Source organism: Pygoscelis adeliae, unplaced genomic scaffold (genome assembly GCF_000699105.1).
Source record: "Pygoscelis adeliae isolate BGI_AS28 unplaced genomic scaffold, ASM69910v1 Scaffold203, whole genome shotgun sequence".
In the NCBI taxonomy this organism is placed as follows: domain Eukaryota; kingdom Metazoa; phylum Chordata; class Aves; order Sphenisciformes; family Spheniscidae; genus Pygoscelis; species Pygoscelis adeliae.
The window spans coordinates 168,849-176,179 of NW_008824407.1; the positions used below are offsets into that span (position 1 = coordinate 168,849).

At 55.5% G+C, this 7,331-nt stretch overlaps 1 protein-coding gene across 1 annotated transcript in view; it reads right to left on the reverse strand.

The window, feature by feature from the left end:
* The window catches only part of LIMD2 (LIM domain containing 2), a 12,822-nt gene extending 5,683 nt beyond the window's left edge, over positions 1-7,139 (reverse strand). The window contains exon 1 of the mRNA XM_009320432.1: positions 7,061-7,139. The gene's annotated coding sequence lies outside the window, so the exon portion shown is untranslated. The remainder of the gene's footprint in view (positions 1-7,060) is intronic.
* Positions 7,140-7,331: the final 192 nt, after the last annotated feature.

A 7,331-nucleotide genomic window follows, 5' to 3' on the forward strand; every position in this document is an offset into this window, starting at 1 on the left:
TTGGCGCAGGAGCAGCCCCGGCAGCAGGGCCTTGTGGCCCAAGCCCACAGCCCTTCTCTGCCCCCGTTCCCTGGGACAGGACCTTCCCTCTCGTGTCTCCGGGGTCTGTACAGTGCGTAGAGCCCAGCACAGACCCCGAGGGGAATTTGAGGAACCCAGAAAACTGCTCTGGTCCCTACCCCACGCACACCTCTAATGCGGATGCACAACCCTCCCCCTTTTCACCTGCCTTTCACCCTCTCCCCTGCCTTTGCCACAAACATCTCTCCACCCCCAGCTTCCCTTCCTCTTCCCTCACAGCGCATCTTCCTCCCCTACCCCAGCCACCTTCTTGCCCTCGCTTTCCCCAGTCTCTCCATCATCCCCCTCTTGCCCTTCCCCATACGCACACGCTCCCTGGCTCCTTCCACCCACTATTTGTTCCTTTGCTTCTCTTGCCCCCAAACCCTGTTCCCTTCAATGCCATCCCACTTATCCTACCCCATGGCTTGATGTTCTCCATCCAGCCCCATCCTCCAGGTCTCCTTCCTCTTAACATCCCTCTTCCCCTCCGTGCACATACCCTGCTTGCAGCCTTGTGCCAACGCTCTCCCAGCCTTCGTTTCAAACGAGAGGTCCCCTCAGTGTAGCTGCCCTACAGGCATGTGCGTAGAAGTTGCTAAACGTCCTTCCTGCTGGAGGACAGGAGGCAAGAGTAGAAATCTCAAAGGGGAAGGGTGTGCTGAAGCGATAAGGGAAACAACAAGTTAGAAACCGCAGGAGGGTTTCTGGAAGGCTCTCAGCTGCTGTCTTTGCTCTTCCAAGGAGGCAATAGTCTGCACAGGATGGGATTTGAGCCTAAGGTGGTCAACACAAGCCTCCACGAGCGCAGGAACCCCAGTGGCGCAGGCTTTGCGTAAGGACATGCTGCCACATTGATGTTATGAAGCCTTCACAATTGCTAGGGCAACCCTCCATCGCGCAGCGGGGGCTCACTGATTTTCTGAGGAGCGCAGAGGGCATCTGTGACAAAGCAAGAAAGCCCAGTCCAAGTCTCCATAGTGGAGGCTGGCACTGTAACTGCTAGACCTGACTTCTCCAAACCTCTGTTCCCTAAGGCTCTTAGCCATCCACGCAGCCTGGGAAGAGCAGGACTGAGGACTGTCCCTCTCCTAGTCATCCAGAGACATGGCACCACGGCCCAAGACATGGATGCACTTGGTGCCCGAGCTGCCAGCTCTGCCTGCCCACAGGTCATCGCAGGCAGCTGCCGGTCCTGCTCTGGGGGCTTTTTTGGTGATCTCGGCAAGCTGGTGTTCGACTGAGGACCTTGGGGTCGGAGCTTGTCTGGCATCCGCAGGGGACGTGTGCCTGCTGCCATGTGAGAGCAGCTAGAGAGGTGCTACGGCTCTGTCTTTTGGCACCGAACGGGGAGCAGCTTGGGGTGAGGAAGGCAACATCACCCCAGAAGATGCTCGGTCGCAGAGCTTTTGCCTAGCAGCCTCTCCCATCCCCTCTCACCTTCCTGCCTGACCCTGGGGGCAGATGTAGGGAGAGGGAAGCATCTGGGGTGGCCCCTCAAGGAAATTCCCCAACCCCCCCGCCCTGCCTCTGAAGCATCACATTTCCCGCAGCCAGGACGGGTGCGGGGAGCCTCTCCCCCTCACTAGCGGGGCTGCCCGGCCTGCCCTCGCTGCCAAGCCAGCCTGCTCCCTGCGGGCCCCCAGCCCGGCACTGGCTAATGGCCTCTCCAAAAGCCGATGGGTTTCCGGCACAGGAAAGCAGCGTGACTGCGGAGGGCGAGAGGCCCCTCTCTGCCATATGGTTCCCATTAGCAGCCCTGTGAAGTGTATGTTTACTGCTGGGATCACTGTACCATTGCAAGAGGCTTTTCCAAAGGCAAAGCGCGGCGTGGGGGATCCGGGCCCCTTCCTCCTCCATCCTGGGAGGACACGGAGTATCCCCGGCAGCACGGCGAGGCATGGGCAGGGGCTCAACACCTCAGAGAGGCTGTCAAGCCTCTCCCCCAGGAAATCATGAGCTAAGCCGATTGCTGTGGGGACTGATCTCCCCAAGATCATGCGCAGGATTAGTGCAGCCTACACGCAGGGGACAGCCGCTGTCCCTCCAGCCCCATGGCCAGCTCAGCCCATGGTCTCTCTCAGCAGGACTGCATGAGGAGGAGGTGAAGAGGAGCTGGAAGAGCCTGTCTCCGGAGCCTGGGAATCACCCAGCTCACTGCCCAGCTGGCCTCTGTTTCTGCAGCCTTGGGGCCTCAACGGCCAATCCACACCATGAAACAAAGCGTGGTGCAGAGTTGGCGTCAAACGGGCCGGTGCCAGAACCGGGCACAGCGCTGCCAGGAAAGGGGGCACAGCAACCCCGGTGCTGCTTCAGCTTCTCAAGCGTGGAAAGAAACAGCGAGCTGCAGTTTGGGGGGGATGACGGAGCAAGCCTGGTGGTCATGGCTCCAGCTTTAGCTATGGAAGACCCGAATTCAGCTTCAGATCTTGGCTCCTTGTGTGGCTTCAATCCAACCACTTGACCTCACCAGTATTTGGGACCCAGGGCATGTCCCTGCTGGCTTGACGCAGGATGGAGGACTCCAGGGAGGAGCAGACGGGCCACTTCTGCGGACACCACCACCCTGTTCATCAGGTTTCTGGAGAGCAGCCCCACCACACAGACCTGTCCCTGCCTGCACCCCACAGCACGGAGCTACCTTCCACCAGCCTGCCCCACTAATCCGCTTTCCATCCACGTTCTGTGCCCGGGCTGCCTCTTGAAAGGCTGCCAGTGGGCAGGAAATCTGCAGCCGAAATGCTGAGGGATGCTGACAAGGAATAGTTGTGGGGAGGAACAGGGCTGCCTTTGTCAGGACAACAATGGAGGACCCGCACAAGCGAGGAGGGAGCCCGAGGGAAGCCCCTGCCCACCCGCTCTGCTCTCCCACCTTTGTCCCTGCCTCGGCTTGCCTCCCCGGAGGAGGAGGTCCACGGCCCCGGAAGGACCAGGGCCAAGGGGGACCGGGATGGTCCCCAGCCCCTGCCTCTCGGCGAGGGGGCAGATGGGGCAGGAGGATGCTGCTGGGATTCATCCGTTTCCCAGAAGCGGAAACTGAAGCACGGAGCAGCCCATTCCTGGAACTGTGGCCATGTTTAATGGCATCCATTAAAAATCATGGTCTGAAGGGAGTCTCCGCTCCCTGGGATCTCCTGTCTTGCTAGGAGCTCAGATGGAGCAGACAAATACAGCAGAAAGCCTGCTGGGAGGATGAGAAGAGCCCCTTTTCCAGGCAGAGACAAATCCTTCCCGGTAGTGCCAGATCACAGAGCAAGCGGCAATGGCCAAAAATTGCAGATTGGGAGGTTCAGGTTGGACATGAGGCAAAACTGCTTCACTGGGAGAAGGACCTGGAAGCGCTGCAGCGTGGTGCTAATTAAGTGCAATATAAACCTGGTGCAAACAAGCACAATAGGCAAATAGCAGTTCATGCTCCTTCCCTCCCCTTTTCAGTTTTTCCGTAGTCTCTTCCATAAACCAAGCTCCACCTGGAAACCTCACTTTCTGGTTCCCTACATAAACGTATATCCATTTACTGTTATACTGGCATTATGTTCCTAGTTCTTCTCCCACCATAATATTTGCCTCTCAGGGGGATTCATAAAGAGTAATCACATTCCTTATCAGTCTTTTTTTAGCAGGAGAAGCCAATTCCTTTTAATCTGTTCTCATCAGGTGGGTTCTCTGTTCCTACAGCCACCTTGGTGGCCCGCTGGAAGTAGGTGAGCTGGCCTGGATGCACCGCACTGAAGGAGATCTCAGACCTTTCTATTCTGGTACGAATACTTCTCTGGCACCCCTGAAAACATCTGGCCTGATGTGCTCTTCCTCTGTCACCTCTGCCAGAAATCCTAGATGCTCTTTCTTTTCCAGTGCCCTCCACTTGCTGAGGCCCCTCCAGGCTACAGCAGCTTCGTGCTGCAGCTCCCCAAGCGCCTGCTCTGGCACAACTCTACTGCAGCCATTTCTAGGACTCCAGTTTCATCTTCCTGTTTGCTGATCTGTTTTTTCTCACCACGGGCAGATCTCCTGACTTCTAAAGGGACTGTTAACAAGTCAGTCCCTAGATTTCTCCTTGTGGAAGGATCCAAGTGTCCTCCTTCCATTTTGCTGTCCCTTCCCTATCGTCTTTCCTGTCTTCACCTAAAATAATCATTTCTCTGGGGCACTGTATCAAGTGCTTTCCTTAAATCCAGATTCATGAGGCCCTGTTGTTTCAGAAGTCAGTTATCATATCCGAGGAAGATACTGAGCCAACTTGACATGATCTGTGTTAAAACCACACTACATTTTATTCTGCTTCCCAACACCGTGTCTTTGATTACTCTTCCAAAACCTATTCTAGAAACTCACCTTTTATTGTACTCCAATTAATGGACCTGTAATTGCCTGTAATTTCCTCTTTCCCCAAACATAACCTGTAAATGTTTTGTTGGCTAATTTCCTCTCGTGGAATATCACCCGTAAAACACCAGACTTTGGACTGGCATTTCCTATGTGGGTTAGTCCATCTCTTGAGCTCTGAGAGAGCCCCTCCTGAGAGCTTCTGCTGTTTCGCCATCTGCAGACGCAGCAAGAGCAGGAGTGAGTCCTGTTCCAGGCACCCCAAAACACAGCACAACCACTTTCCATGGTCCCTGCCTCCACACCACCTCTGCGAGAGCTGCTGTGTCCTCCTGCGTTTGCTGTCCACATGCAGCTTGTGTCAAGAAAAAAAGCCACCAAAATCATATTCATAGGTTAAATCTCTCAAAAGATCATTCTTTTTGAGCTGCCCTGTCTATTTTCAGCCTTCACCTCCATCTTCCCTTTTAGGATCCCAGATGCCATACAGCCCAGTATGGGATCCGGTGCTCTGCAAGGCCACGGGATTTCAGTGGAGCAACAAGTGTGCTGGGAAAAGCAAGCCCTGGAGAGGCACATCAGAGGTTGCTGAGGCTCCTTGTGTCTGAAAACCCTTGAGCTGGCCACATGGAGAGGGTTATGGGCACACCAGAGGAGTGAGAAACGTATCTAAAATGTGCTTAATATTGATTGCAATAATCCCTTCACCCAGATTTAATGTTTTCCATCCCAGAGCTTTTGCTAGCAGCTAGGTAAGCTCTGCAACACCCCCAGATGGCAGATAAAAATGACTTAACCGGAAAGCGAAAGGCAGACACCTCTGGGGGAACATGGCAGCTGCCTGACAACGGACAACAGCCCTGCAAAAGCTGAGGATGGGCGAAAAGGAAAAGAAAAGCTCCATCGCCATGTAGGACCAGAGGGGGTAGTTGTAGGCTCACAGGACTGACTCGCTGAAGGAAACCAGAATAGGAACTCCCTTCTCATTAGAGAAGTCTCATGGGATTTTTGTTGACCAAACAAGGTCAGGAACCTAGTTTTGAGCTGTATGAAAAAGAAGATGCATCCAGTCACTTTGCAAAACCCAAGAGGCTGGTTCTGACAGACCCTCACTCCTTAACTGGGGATTTGCTTCTTGCAGGGCTCCCATTTTAAAAGGACATTAACGCTGGAGCCGTTTTGGACTAGGCTTGATCGGTTGCCCTGCAATTATTTTGTAATCTATGTTAATAGTGCTGCAGATGTGCTACTCCTGGCCTTAAATACACGACAGCTCAGCTGGGGCACCAGATGTCTTCCCTGCGAGAGCCCTCACACGATGTCTACAGTGGACAAAGCCCAGTTTCCAAGGCATGATCCAGGCTGCTGAATTATCATGTTCTTTCAAAACTGATGCCCACCCCATGAACAAAAATCAGCAGAAAATTGATCAAAAATATGATCTACAAGGTAGCTTAGCTGGTCTCAAGTGATCTAAGGGGATTAGACAGATCAGACTGTCTCAAAACGTGGTAGTTACAGCACCGGTCTGGGGCTCGGGAGACCTGCGCTTGATTCCCAGCTCTGCTGCTAATTTTTGGGTGACAGTGGACAAATAATTTCATTTTTTTCTGTTCCCTTTTCCCCCCAGATGAAAACAGAGCTGCTCTCCTTTGTGAAGCCCTGGGAGATCCCTGGCTGTATAAGGGTTATGTCAGAGCTCAGGATATTTGTGTTGTTATTAAATCTCACAGTCGTGCAACAGCCTCCCCAGGGAAGAGATGAAAGACCTGTCGCTGGAAAGGTTTAAAGACAGGCTGGATGAGGCGGTAGGAGACACACCACCGAGAATTAGCAGGCATTAACGAAGGGGCAAAAGGGAGTCAGGATCTGGCAGGTTTTCTTCCACCTCTGCTCTTTCTGATCAGCTTAATAAAATGGATCTGTCCAGCCCCCCTCCAGCATGTACTGCAGCACACAACAAAGGGGGAATTACAGCCCAAACGGGGAGCACGAGCCCCGAAACACTGCACCCCAAGATGCCCGCTGCAGCGGATCCAGTGAACACAGGCCTCCGCTCGCTCTTGTCCCCATGATACGCTGGGTGCAAGCCCCTCGCCCCCCCAGCTCACGCAGGGCACGGGGTGCTCGCCCCCCCCTTCAGCACCATTGCTCCCCAACAGGCTCCTGGAGCTCAGACAGCGTCTCCTTGCCCCCGCCTGACCCCGGGCGAGGCCACCCAGGGCCGAGAACAGACCCCCTTGTGTTTCCCCCCACCCTGAATCTGCTTCCTGCGACCACCTCGGCCGAGCCTCCTCCCAAAGCAAAAAAGTTCCCGGCGCATCTGGGTGGGACCTCCTCCCGGGGGGCTGTGCGGGGGGGGATGAACCCCCCATCTGCTGGGTGGCTCCTGGCCAGCAGTGCTGCTTCCCGGCGCTCTCCCTGGCTTTGCATTCCTCCCTCCTCTCCATCCCTTTCCCCCTGGGGGCTTGCCTCTCTCCCCCTCCCCACCGTTCGGTCTTGCTTTCTCCCCCAGCATCTCCCTCTCTTCCCACCGCTGAGCACAGCTGCAGTCGGCGGCAACCCCCAGGATGGATGAACCCCCTCGCTCCCCACATCTCGGGGACCATCATTGTCTCCCGCCGAGCCGCCTGCCGCCTCTCAGCCCTGTTGTTCTCCGCAACCGAAGGCTCACCATATGCCTGGGCTCCTCACGGCGATGCCGAGCAGGAGGGTTTCACCCCAGTAGGGTGGGTCGGGCCGGCGGTGGGTCTGTCCAGCCGTCCCTGATGGCAGGGTGTTCTCACTCCCTTTCTCCCCGCTGCAGAGACCGGGGCTGTGGGAGCGGGAGCCGTTTCCTGCGAGCTCCCACGGCCGCCTCGCCGAGCCCTTTTATCGCCGGGCTGTCGCGGTGATTGGCTCTCGGCGTCGTACCGTCTTCCAGCCGCTCCCTCCTTTGTGTGCAG